Source organism: Pleurodeles waltl, chromosome 6, assembly GCF_031143425.1.
Source record: "Pleurodeles waltl isolate 20211129_DDA chromosome 6, aPleWal1.hap1.20221129, whole genome shotgun sequence".
Classification (NCBI taxonomy): Eukaryota; Metazoa; Chordata; class Amphibia; order Caudata; family Salamandridae; genus Pleurodeles; species Pleurodeles waltl.
The window spans coordinates 1,440,864,647-1,440,883,241 of NC_090445.1; the positions used below are offsets into that span (position 1 = coordinate 1,440,864,647).

General features: G+C 44.6%; 1 protein-coding gene across 6 annotated transcripts in view; it reads right to left on the reverse strand.

The window, feature by feature from the left end:
* The window catches only part of DUSP29 (dual specificity phosphatase 29), a 75,291-nt gene that overhangs the window by 47,902 nt on the left and 8,794 nt on the right, over positions 1 to 18,595 (reverse strand). Inside the window, exon 1 of one of the 6 annotated variants that reach the window (XM_069240860.1) lies at positions 1,750 to 1,774. The exons of the other annotated variants lie outside the window; for them this stretch is intronic. The gene's annotated coding sequence lies outside the window, so the exon portion shown is untranslated. Of the gene's footprint in view, positions 1 to 1,749; positions 1,775 to 18,595 lie in introns of those variants that run through there. 6 annotated transcript variants of the gene reach the window in all.

Below are 18,595 nucleotides of genomic sequence, written 5' to 3' on the forward strand. Positions count from 1 at the left end.
CCATATGCTTGTGTACAGCTGAGCTTTGCCCCCCCACTTTTTTAGGAGTATTATTAGCAGTTCAAAGGCAACGAAATTCCTCAAGATTTTCTTCCAACAAGATACTCCTGGTAAGTAGGGTAAACTCTAGGATATGAGGCGGTAGCACCATCATACTCTTACCATAGCCAAGGGAGGGCATGGGGGCATCTGCAAAGCTAACATTCACACCCCTCCGGGGCAGGTAGACTTCATGCCACTCAGGCTTGTCCCTTTCCATTTATCCATATATCTGTAGGTGGGAGGCTACCCTGTCACCGCCCTGTTTGGCATAGTGCCTTCTTCCCGTTGGGTCTCAGAGCATGGCACCGCTCCAACCCCAGTGCTGAGCTGGTCGTGAGTCCGTCTCTACCCACTTTGAAATAATAACTGAAAACAGAAACTGAGGCAGGGGCAGTCTGCTTGCCAGACTGGTTCACTGGATGGGACAGACGGCCACTACTGATAACTCTAGTCCCACCTCCGTACACAAAGCAAGGATCTTTTGGTGACCAGAACACTGACCAGATAAGTCTTCTTACAGGTGTTAGTAAGGATTTAGCCACAGAACTACAATAAAAAAAATTACCTCTGCCCGCCAACAAGGAATCACCTCCCATTAATCTACAAACAAGAACTCTTGTCCCCAGGGCTTCACCAATGAACTGAATCGTTCTCCCAAGAACTCAGACAAGGAACCATATCCATTAGAAGGCTCTGCCCACTCTTTGTTCCCTGCCACTCCGAGCTACAGGCATACATGCTCAAGACGACAGCATAAGGAAACCAGCTACACCGTGAGGCTAATCGTCTTTGTCTATGATCCCTTCTCTTTCTGATCTGTTTCCAATATTTAATTTTTTTGGTGTCTTTTTTTTACCTAAACTACTATTTGTTGTTTGTTTAAATCTTGGATAGTTTTTGCTGTATGGCTTGCCCAAATGGAGGTAGAATGCCCAAAATGTGCAGACTTTGTAGCCCCTCTGGAGTATGCGAAGTGAATGGTTGTCTCAGTCACCTGGGGTTGCTGATGTCTTCAGGTGCTGCACTCCGAATGATCACTGGAGACCAGTTTTATTCTCAAGTAGACACTACAATCAGAGTCGCGGTGAATATATACAACTCTATTCCCGACAGAAGTGACCATGTTATTGAGCTCAACTCCAAAAATACCCCGAGGCACTAACTTACACACAAGGAACAAGACACGCTGCACCATACCCACAGGGAGGCAGGCATAGGCAAATGACCACGAAGATAGAGAACAGTGTTCTGGAAGCCTCTAAGACCAGGGATTCCAACAGCCTGGTAGTAATCCACTGGGATTCCAGCAATTTCATCATGAGGTCAAAGTGTGCAAGAGGTCGTTAGGTTACACTGAAATTAAACGTTCTTCTCAACTGACCACGATACAGGTTTCCTGGGGGTGGGGACAGTTCCCTCTCATCAGAACTACACTTCCTTCGAACCTGGTGGCAGTTTTAGACTCTAAAAGTGTACCTATTCCCTTTGACCTGGCTACAGTTTTGGTGTCCATGGTGGATGAGTTTCCTCTGGCCTAAACAAATTGCGCATCTCTAGTGGACAGGGGTTCTCTCTGACGAACATACAGTGTTGGCCTTCACAGAACAGCCAAACAAGCCTGATGAGATCACAACCCCATAGGGGGTTACCCTATCGCATTACAGCGTTACAAGGATCCATGGATTCCTTCCACATGGCAGGACGTACCCTTTCAGATAGATGTGGATTGAGTGCCAGAAGCACTGTCTGAAAATTACCCACGGCTCTGGTGCAGGCAGGCAGAGAGGATAGCATGATGTCTGGAGTCCTTGATTGACAGGAGAGGATTAGCTGTTCCCTTCATGGATTCTAAATGTCACTCTTCCTGCTTTGTCTTGGCTGCAGTAATGCTTCCTCGGTACCTGTAGGTGATAAAACTTATGTACGTTGCTTTTATTTTGCAAAAGATATATCCTGCTGTATTATTCTTAGGTAAATGACACCTGTCTAAAAACTATAAGACTCACACTGTTTTACTGAAGGTCATGATTTTCTTAGACACAATAAGATGGTGAGCACTTCTGGACTGGGGGCTGAATTTATAACTTTTGCAGGGCTGTTTCAAGTTCCTAGTCCGGCCTTGGGTGAAAAGCTTCAATAGGGGGTATGTTTTAGTGAGGGATAATGAGCTCTCAAACTGGAGAGATGTAAACGTCCTCCCTGAAAAATATAAGCAAAGCTACCTCTCCCTGGGAAGGCTTTTTGGTCTTGTGTACAGGCAGCGTTAGCTGTTTAGCAGCTCATTAAAGCACACACTAACCCAACAAGCAGCATGCACAGGTGTGGCGATACTAAAGAGTTCTTTCATCCACTGCCTACTGGCGTTCAGCTAGCTTTTGCCATTGGTTAACAAGATTGTTTTTTAGGGTTGGTTTCAGCCTATGGTGCTTTGCAGATGGAAAACTTTTAATAAAAGTAGTTCACAAACACTTGCTTTACATTTTTATTCATATATTTTTGGAAGACCCCCCTTCCTGCAGCAAGTGCTCCCTGCCCTCCACCAAAGAACCTGCCCTTCCCGCTCTGGTGTTCCCTCACTCATCCTGTACAGTGTTATTTTCATTTTTTTAACGTTTTTTCAAACATACACTTCTTCCAGTCACAGCAACAGAGGGAGTCACGGGCTGCTTCTTCTTTACACATTTCAACAGACATCCTGCGCAGGCTTCCTGGTGACCACCTCGTGGTGTTCACAGGACCATACAAAAAAATCAGAAAATCCAGGCATGCCACGTGTGTAGGACAGACAAGCCTTGAATGCACGGAATGATGTGAAACCCCATGGATCTTTTGACTGTCTCTGGCCTGCTTTCTGCCCCCTAACAGAAAACGTCTATGCAAGATGCATCCAAGCAAACCACCAGAATCTGCTGACCAGGCACTGCACCTGAATTATACCTGTCTGCACTAAGAGCCCTTCGCAAGGAACAGGACTGTGAATGTTGATTTTTTTCTCAATTTGTGATCGGCCCTGGAAAAAGAGAAAGTTGACCTACCCAGCATGGAGAAAAGCAGGCCCCTGACCGGGGGTGCAGTAGTAAGGCCCAAAAGACTGAAGTCTTTGCGGAGATCTTCTAGAGCCACAAAGAACGTGCATCCCAGCTAGTCAAAACCAACCCAAGGCCTCTACATCATTAAAAGGATTGTGAAACAGCAGAAGACATTCTAAGGCTGAGAGTGTGGCTAGCCTGTATTGCGCTAACATGCCAATTCCCTTCTCTGACTTTATAGGTGCTTGTATTGCCCAAATTCCTGGATGACACACACATTTTCTTCGTCATCCAAGGTCTTTGAATAGTAACCCTATTGGATAAGAATGGATGTCAAGATTACAGAGCCTCGTAAACCACCTCTGCAGCCCTTGTGGTTTGGAGACACTATTGGATCCTCACTCTAAATCCCACTCCAGTTTGTGAGCTGATTGGCCCAATGGGTGATCTAAGGCTTATGAGTGCCCCTGACGATAGACAGATCGATCATGACCAGTTGTTTTTAAGATACAGTCCCATGAAGTTAGAATTTTCCAGGGATGTACAGAGGGTACTACCTCTATTCCAGTACTACTAACCCTCCTACGCAACACTTGTGTAGGAAGCTGGCTCTTTATATATTGGACCAAAATTAGGTACAATGTGCAAAGAATCCAAGCAAACCCCAGAGGAATCACAAAGGCACAAATTACATCCCAAATGCTCTCCTTTTGGGTAGTGTGGTCGAGCAGTTAGGCATATCAGTGGGTAGTGTTAAGCATGTAAGTCATTAACTTATGCAGTAAGACACACACTCAATAAAAAAATCTGACACCCACTGTCAAAAAAATAACACATACTTTTTTACAAATTTAGATACCAAGATCACCGGAATCAAATTAGTATGTTTTGAGTTATGAATTTCCATATTTTTCAAAAGTCAACTGCATATTCCAGAAGCTGCAATACAATCCTATTGAGGGAAACAAGGACGGCAATCCAGGAGTATGACGATTTACGGGACCACTCTCCTGGACTTAAGGGGGGTTTTGGGGCAAGGTCCAAGGCCACACCAACAGGTCACCTCGGGGAGCTCTGGTGCGTCCTGGTGCAGAGGTGTGTTGCGGCATCAGGTGTCCCATTGAAGTCTATGGGGATCGGTCCAGCTACAAAGTTGCTGCAGGGATGGACTGAAAGGACATTCCAGTGGAACCCGCAGGGTGGCAGCTCAACCCTTGAGATCTTCAGGCACTTGGGGAACCACCAGTCATGCCTCCTTGGGCTGTAGGGTGCGGGCGCAGGGGTGTGTTCTGGCATCATGTCCAGCACTGGAGTTCCTCGCTGTTACAGGGGGGGGGCACAGAAACACTCTGTAGGCGTGGACTGGGGTCCAGTCTGATCCAGCCAACAAGTGGGCTCAGGTCTTACGTGGGGACAGCCTTGGTTCTCCTCTTCCAGTGTGGACAGGTGCAGAGGTGTCCTATGGTTTTGGGTTTTGCCTCCTGGTCACTCAAAGTTACAGGGGGGGTTGCAGACACTGTCTTGAAGTCCAGTTAGCGAGCACAAGGTGGGTTTCTCATCTGAAGAACCTGGGGAACATGACACAGTTGGCACACTTCAACACGGGCTAGCCGGCTCGGGTGCAGTGGTGATATCCGGCATTGGATTTTTGGCAGTCCCGGTCCTCTCAGCTCTTTCTTGGGTGCCTGTGGATGCAGGGGAGCAGCTCCACTACTCAAGGGAGTTCTTGTCCAGTTGCGGAGCACTCCCAGCTCCCCAGGTACTTGGAGGCTGCAGCGGCAGGACAGGTCAGTTGCTCCTCGAGGGTAGGGTGCAGCAGGCTGGCCATCAGGGTTGGTGTTAAGTCAGTCGTGCTCCTCAGTTCTTGGGTTCAGCAGGCATCTCATCCACTTCACCTTTAGTGTCCAGCGAAAATCTGAGGATCCGGTATACGGGATGTCCCCTAAATACTCAATTTAGGGGGCATTAAAAGGGAGTGCAAGGTAGTAGCCAATGGGCTACTTACCCTTGGGGTCCCTATACCTGCTAGATGACCACTTGTTTTGGGGAGTGTGCATCACCCTGCCTAGAGTCCCTCAATTCCACCACACGCAAGATGGCAGAATTTCCTAAGTTGTGTCCACTTTAGTTGGCCACCCTAGGACTGTTCCCAGTCTGGAAGTGACACGCCACCTGCACAGCTAATTTTCCCACCTGTCCTGGGCCCTTGAGTATGAGGGTTGGCATCTTCCTCTGAGGAAGGCCAGATATGCATACCAAAGGGGGTGAGCTTCTTTGAAGTTCCTGCCTTGGAATGCAGGTCATCCAGTAGGAGGGGTGGTTAACACCCAAGCCCAGACAGAATTTTGTTTCTGACCTCTTGAAAGAGGAGGTTCTCCCCCTGGGAGGTAAGATTCTCATCTGTTGGTGGCAGACTGGCCAGAACCAGTCAGTGAGCTGGTGTGGCATATAAGAAAAAAATGGAGGTATCCAAAGTAGTCATGTCCACCACAAATGATAAGAAATGTTTCAGGTGTGGTAATGTTCTTCATGTTAAAGGTAGCAAATGTCCTCCAGCTAATGTCAAATGCCATTACTGCAAAAAAGACCGGGGTATTTTGCAAAAGTGTGTCTGAAGAAAGAGAATATCAAAAAGCCTATTGCCTTTGTAGTTGAATCGCAGTCTGATTCAGATATAGATTTGGGTAGTATGAATGAAATGGTGGCAGTAGTTCGAGATGAGACTGTCTTCTACAGTAGAACATTCAGCAATAGGTGAAGAACGACGTGTTGGTGATCCTAGTTTGTATATTGACCGTGGTGGATATTCTTGTAGGGGGCAAAACATTGAAATTGTTGGTAGATTGGGGAGCTCAGATCACCATGATTACACAACAGGTATTAATCGACACATGGGGTAACACGTCTTTACTACCTCAAGACAGATCTCCAGTTCCTTATGAAGGGCAGAAAATAGAACTGCTGGGTTATTTTGATGTTTAGCAATTCAAAGACAGAAAAATAAAGGGTAAGATTTACATGGCTTTCAAAGGCCTGAATATTTTAGGCTGGTTTCGTCAAGGGCTATGTGGTATGGTCCTCAAATGTGGAGCCAAGGAACACGTTATGGTGTGGACTGTGATGATGTTGTAGTTGACTAGAGCAAACAATTTCTCACTCTTTGGTGATCTATTGGGCAGTATAAGTGGATTCAAACATAAGATTGTTGTAAAAGAATAGGCCTTGCCTGTTAAACATAAGCTCAGAGGCGTCCCCTTTCAATGTCAGAAAGGATCTTGAAAATGAACTTGAATCTCTGTCAGAGGGGTATAATTGAGCCAACCAAGTCCTCACTATGGCTGTCACCTTTAGTTGTAGCACTAAAAAAACATTGTCAGCTGTCAACCCCATGCAGCACAAACCCTTTGGCTGCCAATTTACACAAAAGGGAGCTATCTACAGTTGACAAATTTGTGTCCATATCTTAATGCTGTTCAAACTTGTATTCATGGTTCTTTAAAGCAAAGACTATATTATTAGGGTGAGCACTCTAAATGAATGTTGTAAGGTCACACTACACTACTGACAGTGGTTCCAGTATAAAAAATGTGTGCACACACGTTTGATAAGTTTAACAATGAGGCCGTGTATAATGCTCCCAGAATGCTCTCTGATTAGATGCAAATGTTTTCAGAAGCTTGTAAGCAAGACGGATGATCCTTTGCTTTCAAAACAAAATGTTCAGAAACAAAATGTAAGTAGGAAAAGGTTTATTGAGTTACTGTGAAATTGTAGGTATTATTTCTTTGAAGCATCATTTAGTAAACTGTGTTGATGCATCCAAGTATTTCCAAAACATATTCATAATGGAAAACCAGTGTAATCATTTTCAACAAGATTATGGGAAACATGAAAACAAACAAGCACTGGCAACGCCAACCAACCCTACATTGGTGGTCAGTCTTTTGGTTTTGTCAGGACATGTCTTGTTGTGACATGGCTTTTGTAACACTTAATGGAGTGGGAGCTGCCAGGCCCTCACCACTGTAACAAACATTGCCAAATAGCAAAAAATAAATGGTCTCAAAAAGTACACATTGCCACAATAGTTCCTGGCAATGAACAAAACTACTTTGTGTGCCAATATGCTCCTTTTGGAAGAACAGAATGCTATCACTCACAGTAAAGCTAGCTGATAGATGGATAGAACGAGAAATAGAATTTTAATTTTAAGAAATGTCCTAGTCAACGCCAGACCTTATTTGGGCTCAATTGTAAAAGAAAGTCACAAAAGTGCATCCATGGTACATGTCTTTGCATAAGTGGCTTTTGTGAACTCACACGAATTTACAGAAGTAGACCAGGGGGTCATACTCCTAGAAAATATTTCTGAACTGTATTTTAGCACGAGCAAAAATGCATGTGTAGATTTGCTCGTGCGAAAATCTATTGAGTGTTTACAAGTTTATTTTCCCGGCAGCCACTTTTTCCCCAAACCTGAACGAACGTCTACTTCTGCCCTTGTCTGGAGTTAGTTTCTAGCATTTCTCAGTATGGGAAAAGATTAGATAAGAGCTGGTGAAAATCCTTAAAACATGTATTTTAGTAGGTTTGCACAGACTCAAAGGCATTCCAGCCCCCATTCTTGAAGCACCACCTCCTTCTCATAAAGGAGACGTTAAGTCCTTTCTCAGTCTGAGTTTTACTCATGGTTTATTCCTGACTTTGCCAGTTAAGTTACACCCATCAGTGATTTGCTGAAGAAGGTTCTAGATTTGTCTAGTCTGAGGAGTGTAAATGTGAGCACATCAAAAATACATTAGGTCACGGTAAGGCTCTTAAACCATTTGATCCAAATCTGCCTTGGTGCATCACTATTGATCCCAGTCAAGTAGGTCTTGGTGCTATGTTGATGAAGAGGAATGGATGGAATGATAATACTATGAGGTTTGCACTCAGTGTACTTCGAGAAGCAGAATCACAGTACTCTGTATTTGAGAAAAGGCTGTTGTTGTACTGTTGGGCCACAGAGGAATTCCACACGCATGTGTGGAAAGCGCTTCAAACAGCAAACTGATCACAAACCTTTAGTTATATTTTGAGGGGAGGGGTAGCAAATAATGTTCTCTTCGTGTTTTGAGATTATCTATTAAACTGATGTAATTTTATTCCTGGTGGGAAAAACTGCAGAGCTGATTTTCTTTCACATTATCCATGTGATACTGATGTCTGTGATGATAGGAATGTAAACGTGGCAGATCTTTTGGCAGAGGATGTAGAGGAATGTGTTGTTGCTGGTTTAGACATTCCAGATTTAAAGGTTTGTTCAGAAAAGGAATTGAAAAAAAGCTATGTCAAAAGACCAAGAGTTACTACAAATTTTAGAGTTGGTAAAAAAAAAGTTTTTTCACCTTTGGTACGACCAAATTGCAAAGTCAGTGACGAAATTTCAGTGGAAGATGGTATGATGTTGAGGCCAGACAAACTGATTCCTCCGCATACCATAAGGAATAACATTATAAGAAATGCTCATGAGGGACATCTTGGATCTTTACTTACTAAGAGGCATATATTAGAGTCATTTTGGTGGAAGCTGACAAAAAGTTTGACGGTATCCACACTACCTCTTGTGCCTGTGGACCATCCATCCAGGCTGTGGTTCAAGTTGGGAATTGATACCATGGGACCTGATGATTTATAATCTGGAGGTTCCAAGTTTATAATTGTTTTAATGGACTATTTTTCAAAATGCACTGAGCTCAAAATGGTTAGAGAGCCAAATGCTATTATCATAATAGATTCTCAGACAAAGGAGGAATTTGTTAAAACTTTAGTTTCTGACAATGACACCCAATTTGTTAGTAAAGAATTTGAGTCTTCTGTCAAGCGGTGTGAAGCACTTGAAATGTTCCTTATAACACCCACAAACAAATGGCCTTCTGAAGAGAATGAACAGAGTTGTGGGGAAATGTATCAAGTGGGTAAAGATTGGTAATCTTGACATAGTTAAGGCAATGTACAGCATGTTGTGGTTTTATTGCACCACATCACATTCTGCATCCAAAATTTCACATTTCGAATTTCTGAGCGGTAGAAAAGCTACTACACGCTTCAGTCCTGCGTGGAAGGCTAAATGGATTGAGAGTGAGTTTAACGTAGAGCAATTGTTGCATCTAGTGACGAAGAATGTGGGAATTACTAAAATTTAAACAAAAAATTGTATGTCAGATGGAAAGGTGTAAAAGGTGCAGAAATCAATATTGGAGACATTGTTCACATTAAATCTGCTACACATGCAAAAAGGGGAGAGTTAGTGTAGCAAAATGTTCAAAGTGGAGAAATTCTGTGGTAATGCAGTAAAAGTTAGTAGTGCACACTGGTGGAATATGGCAAAAATTGTTAAAGGTAAATATGTGTTTGTCAGTGTGAAGATTCACGGGGGGACAACAAGTAAAAAAGAGAGGAGGACCTGAAAGTTTGTAGGTGCTAGTGATCACCAGCATCCAGCGTACAATGTACGTAGAGGTTCCAGGACCATATTTAAGCCAAACATATTTCGCTCATAAATAGTTTCTAGTCTTTCTTTGATGTGTTAAAGCGTTTATTTTACTAAGGTGATTATTAGGGGTTTTGGGTCATGTCTGTAAATGTTCAGGATTAATTTCTGGAAATAGTTCTAACATTTGTGATAATATATTTTTTTTTAAAGAAGAAAGAAAGGTGTGTAGCATCTTAGATTAGAGTTCGTTTCATAGAACTCTCTGTTTTAGTTGTTATGCAAGTAGAATGTTATGATGTAAGAAGTGTAGAATGCTAAGGGGCGTGGGTTGACAGTTGAGACAGTGGCTGGAGTCAGTGTTTACCTGTCTTTTTAACTTTGTCACTGTGTAGCTCATATTGTAGTATTAAACCTACTTCAAAACAGGATCAACCTTTATGACTCATCTACTACAACTATCAAGAAAGTGATTGCAAAAACAAGACCCTTATATTATTCTTACTACATAATTCCTCCTCATATGGCTAAGATCTGTGCAGATGCCCTAACTCCTCTCTAGCTCACTATAACAAGTGCCTCCTTTGAACGGTTCTCAGTTCCAGATTTGCTAAAAATATGACTTGTCCAGCCAGTCTTAATGAAGACAGATGTTGACCTTAACAAAACTGAAAACTTCAGACTCATCATTGGGCCTCCCTAAACCTCGCAAGACTATTAGAAAATGTATTGCTGTTCAGGTGAATAAGCACACAGAGTGTAAACTTAGGTCTCAACCACACAAGTTTTAGACCTGAGTATAGCACTGAAACTAGCTTTCTTAAGATAGATGAGACACTTTGATGTTTTGACGAAGCAAGTTTCTGCTTCTTACCTCTGCTAAATCTGACATCTGCATTTGGTACTATTGATCACAATACTCCTCTTTTAATACTTCTCCATGTGATGGGCAGTAATGACAATGTCTTCAAATGGTTCAGATGTTACCTTTCAATTGGGTTCCACAGCCCTTGCTGGTCTTCAGAGATTACTAATTTAGGTGACTGAAATAAAGAGTACCTCATGCATACAAACTGCACACAAAAAAAATCAAGTCACCAGCACTTTGAAAATCAATAACACTAAAGAGGAAAGAGCAAAACAGTATATTTATCGAGGCATGGTTATTGATCGCTAATTCAAGGGCATTTCCCACCTAATAGCTCTATCACTTAGAAGTATGGCCCAAAGCAGGAATAAAACTATTTTCCAGAACACATAGCAGCAGAGCCAATTTGCAGGCTTTAATGGCCTTTTCTGCTAAACACACTCTACAATGGCATGTGGTACTCTGGTTTTTGCTGGATACCTGAACTACAGTCCTGACACATACTGCAGGAGCTCCGTAAAATGGATGGTAAATTGCGGGCAATCCATCCTACATCATAGACTACAGTTAGAATTCATACTAACAGCCGTACCAGTGAGTATCGAGAAAATAAATCTGACTTCTCCCACAAAGTGTGCCAGATCTGCAGAAGGCAACCTGAAGGCACACTCATACAGGTGCTGGGAACATCCAGGGTCCAACTCCTCCTTTGTTCTCCCTGAAGGCAAGATCACAAAGATGCTAATGAAATGCAATATAAGCACCTAGGCCCGTATTTATACTTTTTTAGCGCCGCATTTGCGTCGTTTTTTTACGCAAAAACGGCGCAAACTTGCAAAATACCATTGTATTTTGTAGGTTTGCGCCGTTTTGCGTCAAAAAGCGGCGCAAATGCGGCGCTAAAAAAAGTATAAGGCCCGTATTTATACTTTTTGACGCTAAACTGCGCTAACGCAGTTTAGCGTAAAAAAAATTAGCGCCGGCTAACGCCATTCTGAAGCGCCATGCGGGCGCCTTATTTATAGAATGGCGTTAGCCGACCGCCGCTGCCTGGTGTGCGTGAAAAAAAACCACGTACACCAGGCAGCGCCGGCGTAGGGGAAAATGGCGTATGGGCGTCTCAAAATGGGGCAAGTCAGGTTGAGGCAAAAAAATCATCTTAACCCGATTTGCGCCATTTTTTTTTGGCGCCCATCCCCCATTAACATGACTCCTGTCTTAGCAAAGACAGGAGTCATGCCCCCTTGCCCAATGGCCATGCCCAGGGGACTTATGTCCCCTGGGCATGGCCATTGGGCATAGTGGCATGTAGGGGGGCACAAATCAGGCCCCCCTATGCCACAAAAAAAAATATAAAAAATACTTACCACAACTTACCTTTTCTTCCCTGAGATGGGTCCCTCCATCCTTGGGTGTCCTCCTGGGGTGGGCAACGGTGGCAGGGGGTGTCCCTGGGGGCACGGGAGGGCACCTCTGGGCTCATTCTGAGCCCACAGGTCCCTTAACACCTGCCCTGACCCAGGCGTTAAAAAGAGGCGCAAATGCGGGGTTTTTTGTCCCGCCCACTCCCGGGCGTCATTTTTGCCCGGGAGTATAAATACCACGCACATGCCTGGGAGTCATTTTTTAAGACGGGAACGCCTCCCTTGCATCTCATTAACGCAAGGAAGGTGTTCACGCCAAAAAATGACGCTAACTCCATGAACTTTGGCGCTAGACACGTCTAACGCCAAAGTATAAATATGGAGTTAGTTTTGCGTCGAATTTGCGTCGAAAAAAACGACGCAAATTCGGCGCAAACGGAGTATAAATATGCCCCTAAATACGGGCCCTAGTATCTACACCAAGGGCCATATTTATACTCCGTTTGCGCCGAAATTGCGTCGTTTTTTTTGACGCAATTTCGACGCAAAACTAACGCCAACTAACGCCATATTTATACTATGGCGTTAGAGGCGAATAGCGCCAAAGTTCCCGGAATGTGCGTCATTTTTTAGCGTGAACCCCTTCCTTGCGTTAATGATATGCAAGGGAGGCGTTCCCGTCTAAAAAATGACTCCCAGGCCTTTACGTGGTATTTATACTCCCGGGCAAAAGAGACGCCCGGGAGTTGGCGTGGCTAAAAACGGCGCATTTGCGCCACTTTTTAACGCCTGCTCAGGGCAGGCGTTAAGGGGCCTGTGGGCTCAAAATGAGCCCACAGGTGCCCTCCCATGCCCCCAGGGACCCCCCCTGCCACCCTTGCCCACCCCAGGAGGACCCCCAAGGATGGAGGGACCCACCCCAGGGACATTCAGGTAAGTTCAGGTAAGTATAATTTTTTATTTTTTATATTTTTTTATGGTGGCATAGGGGGGCCTTATTTGTGCCCCCCTACATGCCACTATGCCCAATGACCATGCCCAGGGGACAGAAGTCCCCTGGGCATGGCCATTGGGCAAGGGGGCATGACTCCTATCTTTACAATGATAGGAGTCATGTTGATGGGGGATGGGCGTCGTTAAAAAATGGCGCAAGTCGGGTTAAGACGATTTTTTCGACGTAACCTGACTTGCCCCATTTTAAGACGCCCATGCGCCATTTTCCCCCTACGCCGGCGCTGTCTGGTCTACGTGTTTTTTTCCCACGCAAACCAGGCAGCGCCGGTCTGATTGCGCCGTCTAACGCCATTCCATAAATACGGCGCCCGCATGGCGCTTCAGAATGGCGTTAGACGGCGCAAAACTTTTTGACGCTAAACTGCGTTAGCGCAGTTTAGCGTCAAAAAGTATAAATATGGGCCCAAATACTCCGCTTCTGTATGGAGGTCATGGTTAAAACAAACTACCAGGCATTACTGATCGGAATCTGTTCTCAAAAAAGCAAAGCTGAGTCAAGGGTCAAAATAAGTAACCTGTAGTGATGGTTGTTAGGAATAGAATGTGATGACCTGGGGTGATGGAATGTTATGACCTGGGTATTGACGTTGGGGTGGAATGTAGTGGCAGTTGGAGACGGATTCAACCGTGCCGGTTGTATTTTCCATGTATCTCTGTTCCTGTTACAAATGAACTTGAAAGAAACGAGAGCGCGTCGGTTTTCATCACTACATAACCCCAGCATATACAGAAAATTACAGACTGTTATGCTTAACCTCCCTAGAAGCCCGCGTAAAGCCTGATTTCCTCCATTGTCACTGTCGCCTTTGTGCTTTAGCCTAAGAAACAATACGTCACGGGACCTTCATCAGCAGTGCAGTACTATGTGTCTATCTGTGTAAGAAACACCTATGTCCAAGCTCTTCAGAGTACTCGTACACCTCCATCCAATCAGCTGTACCAGTTCGTCTCCCGGATAAAGGCAGTCGCATTTTCAGCTGAGTAATGAGGCTCTAGATAGATAGAAGTGACAAAAAGACACACGAGACCAGGCTAACGGTGTACCATACACAATTACGCCAGTATTTGTATAATGTCTTTGGAGGGCTGTAACAAAGTATTTTCTGTGGCTGACATCAATGAAAGATGGAACCAATTTACTGCTAAAATCTTTTTCAAGAACTTAGGATCAGGCACTATATTAAAAGTGGTTTTGAATCGGTGTTACCTAGATTTTGATACAATTTTATGTTATAAAATGATTTTAATCAAACAAATAAAATTTCTTACTTACTACACACTTGTGAATTGACGTTGATTTACCAAAATGCCAGGTTCACCAGCAGCAACATCACACATTCTTTGGTCAATTTACCAGACGATTCCTTGTTATCCGTGTTCACATTTCAAGGGTTGGTCATTCATTGTCAGGTCCCGTCTGAGACTGCACATGCTCTGACGCTTATGAGAGTTTTTGTTTACATACAAGAATCTTACAGCCCACCCATTACTTACCTATGGTTGGCTTTGTCGTCAACCTCATTTCCTGCTTTTCATTGATCACATGTACCTCTATTGCTTCCTCTTTGTATATTTGTCCTTTCCGTGAGCATAGACCAAGTACTGTTCTGATTGGCGGCCAGTGTCCTTATACTGTTCACATGCTTCTGGAAGTATTTTATTTTTGTTACTCAAGTGGTCAGCACTCCAAAGAGTGCCTGTGTTTGCAAGCATCTCCCTTCCCCTGCCCATCCCTCATCATTGTTGCCTGTCCCCCCTCCTGCATTGCTGCCCTTTTCTTGTTGCTTACCAAGTCTCCCTCCCCCTCCTGTGGTGTTGCTTGACCACTTCCCCAAACACCTGTTGCTTCCCAGGTCTCCCTCCCCGCTGCATTGTTGCCCTGTCATACCTGCGTGCCCCACCACTCCTGCATTATTGCTTGAACCGTTCCCCCAGGCCCCTGTCATTGCTTCCCCTGCCACCCGTACCTCTCCCCCATCTTTGCTTGACCTGTTCGCCTGTACCCATCGTTGCTTGCCCCCCGCCCCTGACCCTCCCTGTTATTCCTTGCCCCTTCAATCTGACCCCTCCTCCGTTGCTTACCCTATACCCCAGTCCCCTTCCCAACGCAGCTTGTTGCATCTTCTCTACTGCCCCCTCCAGCACACAAAAAGGGCTATGATGCACCACCACTGACCCTGTTATAGTGCTTTTCTTCCTGAGCATTGGCACAGCCAATATGGTCTGACCTATGCATACATGTGTTGTATGTCAGTATTGTTGACAGTAAACAAAAAAAACGCTATGACACGGACGGCGTTGACTGCGTCCTAGAGCATTGTTTTGTAACTGCCAGACGTGTTGCACGGCCTTTGTGTAGCTACAAAACATGGCTAAAAAATGGTTGACAAAGCCAATATATCTTGCACAGGTAAGACCTATTGGCTTTCTCAATGTCTATTATAACCTGGTGCAATGTGGGAGCTACTGTTGTTCAATCATTTCAATTGAGTCAGTTGACTAGATCATCTGAAAATCATTATTTGTGAGAAGAAAGTGCATGGCTGAAGTCTGGGGTTTCTCACTATATGGAGTCGTCGGGTAACCTAACATTTGAGGCCAACTGGCAGATCTGTTGTCCCCACCCTATCGCCTCCTATCTGCTGCTTGAGTGACATGGGGAAGGAGAGGAGAGTCGTGCAACTAAAGCTCGAAGAAAGGGCTGCCAGAGCCCTGTTTATTTTCTATTCCTCACACAGCCTTCATATCTGAGACCAGGGGTAGGAAGCAGTGACAGGAGAAGCAACGTGAAAACACATAGAAGTTGCTACCCTTATCTACCACTAATTGACAACGTTGTATTTTTTCTAAGTATTTTTTTCAACAAGTGGTCTAATTCTAGCAAGTTAAATCCACTGTGTATAGAAATCGTTATCGGGTTGGAGAAATCATCGCACACAATATAGAGTGAGCTATCCTCCCAATTAATATTCACTAGTCATTCAAAGACATCATAGATGTCTCTTTACTTTAGTCATTGGTTCTGCGTCTTAGATGTCTGGCTGTTTGTGTCCTGACTGTACAGCTGCTGTTATGTCCTTATCGCTGACACTAGCCATCATCGTCTAATAAAGGGGAATATTTAATGCAGATCATTCGTGTTAGCAAGGATGAAGTTACCCTGATTGGAGTGCACGTAACTCATCACATTCCAGACATGAAACAAAACCGCAGGCCTGCATAGCCTGTACAAGACAACAGATCACAGTACCCGACCCCCGCTCGCCCACATCCTTCAGCTGGTGGAGCAGAAGCTCAACTCAGCTGAAGCAACAAGCACTGACAAAGCCCATAGGTCTTGCCTTTGAGACTACTGCCTCTGGCCTTTCTATTTGTTCCTGTGGAGCGTAATTATTTGGTGTGGAGTGAACTTATGTGGTGAGGGATTGTGTGCAGGGGGAATTAAGTGGTGTGGAATTGTTGCATTTAGTGGAATTTTGGTGGGTGTGATTGTATGGTGGAAAGGGAAATGAAATGGACTGTAATTATGTGGCCTGGAGTGGAACTATATGGCGCGGCATCGTGGTGTGGAGTGGCATGGGTTGAAATTATGTGTCGTGGGGTTGAATTATGTTTTGTAGGGTAGAATTATGTGGTGTTGAATTGTGTGGTGTTAATTATGCATCATAGATCTGTGTTGCGTCAAGTGACATTTTGTGAGTTGTGCAGAAATGTGTGGAGTTGAACTTTGTGGTCTGGAACTGTGTGGCATTGAGTGGAATTATGTTGACGGGAGCTATGTAGCATGGAGCTGAGTTGATTATTGAGGAGTGAAATTGTGGTCTGGAGTGGAACTATGTAGCATGGCGCAGAGTGAAATTTTGTGGAGTTGAATTATGTGGTGTGGAGGGGAGAAGAATAGTTTGTTATGGGGTTGAGTGGATGTATGTGGTATGGAGTTCAAATATGTATATAGTAAATACGTGAACAGGCATATAAGGATGCTTGTTTACTCTAAATGAAACCCCAGAATATGCTGTAGAAATTGATAGTTCTATTATAGGATCCCGCATAAATTGCTAGTACTATGTATATATTTTCTCTGTGACCTTGCTTGGAGCCGGAAGGGGTAAGAAAAACGCCTGGCTGCACAGTGTGACATTAAACCGGGCCTGGCCAGCTGGAATTTCCCCCTATAATTCACATATAGAGAAGATGCACATGGAAGTAGAAATAAGTCACAATGCAGCATTGTACTGTTTCATGGAATTTATCTAGTGCTTTATAATTCAGATTCGATTGTGAAATTATCCAATCTGCAATGGGCTCCTGACGACCTCTGGGAGTGTTTGGTTGAAAAGGATGTTAGTTGTGATAATGCTTCTACAGGAGATGCAGGGTAATGCACTTGAGCATTCGAGATGTGTCCTAAACATGAAGCAGGGGCTTCTTCTATACAAAAGGATGAGGCATTGAATAATAATGTGAAAAACAATACAGTCACATACGCGGATACCTAGCCTTCGCTATAGACGTTAATTTTATGGGAGTAGTTTTGTGCATGGGATCCCTAATGTCCGCCAAGATATCCTCGTCTGCAAGAAGTCTTGTGTTAAGACGCCGGTGTCGTCTTTTTGGCATGTGGGACGGGAGGTGAGAGATAAGGTGAGAGGGGAGTGGCCTGAGATAGTAACCACCCCGATCTCAGAGTGAGAAACTAGGCTGGTAATGCGTGACGTGGTGAGGAAAAGTGCTATGCGTGCATAAGTTTGGTGAGCGGCCGAGAAGAAAGAGTAGGTTCTGTCCACCGGGTTTTGCAGGTGCCAAACGCCGGCTAGTCCCACCCCCTTGAGCCACCCCCGAAAACCCTTTGAGAAGGCTCCTGTCTGGCAATACCTCTGGATAGATCTGTCAAATTGGGCGTCCGGGACTATATTTAAAATCCCCGCCTACAACTATGTCCTCGTCTGATGTTGTTAAGATCTTCCCCAATGCGTCATTAAGGAAGCATTCCTGGTGTTTGTTTGGTCCATAAACATTGGCTATCATCATCCTACACCCTCGTATGTCAATGTGGAGGGAGGGAAGCCTCCCAAGTATCTTTGCCTGTATGCGGATTACCTTGCCTGAGAAATTTGTGGCCAGTAAAATTGCCACTCCCGCCCGCCACCCAGGACCCGAACAGTGATATTGACGATCAAACCAACGTGAATTTCAAATGAGTTTCCTGTAGTAGACATATGTCATTCTTCATGTCTCGGAGCAGCGAGAGGATGGCCTGTGTCCTCACAGGGGCATTAAGTCCCTGTACGTTAGGACTAAATATGGTTACCATTGGGGAGACATTTGAAGTTCGCTAAGCCATGAGTCATTTGGCTTGCCCATTTTTGGAGAACTCTGGTGGGTAGGCCCATAGGTGATGATGAAGGAAAGTGCAGCACTATCAGGGTCAATGTACGGGAGGTAGAAAAAACAACTGTAAGCATGAAATAAACTATTAACAGTGTTCCCCGCCTGGGAACAAAAACCGGCAAGTCCAGGGGTTAGAACCAGTTCATCGGTCCGTCGTTCGGTTGTCCGCCGCTCCAATGAATCGCAGCTCCGCCATCCGGATGTCTCTGTATATTGTCCCTTTGCCTCTACCAGTGCGCTGTCCGCTCGTCCAGGCTGACCTTCAGCTATCATCTCTTAGGAGGGAGGGAAGTTTAATGTGGCTTTGCAGGGTAATACTATTGCTCTGAGTCTGCCTCTGATACGCTGTCACAGCTGTGCAAGCTTCTAAGCAGTGCTGCCCTATCCTTTTGGCTCTGTTGTGGGTTTGTGT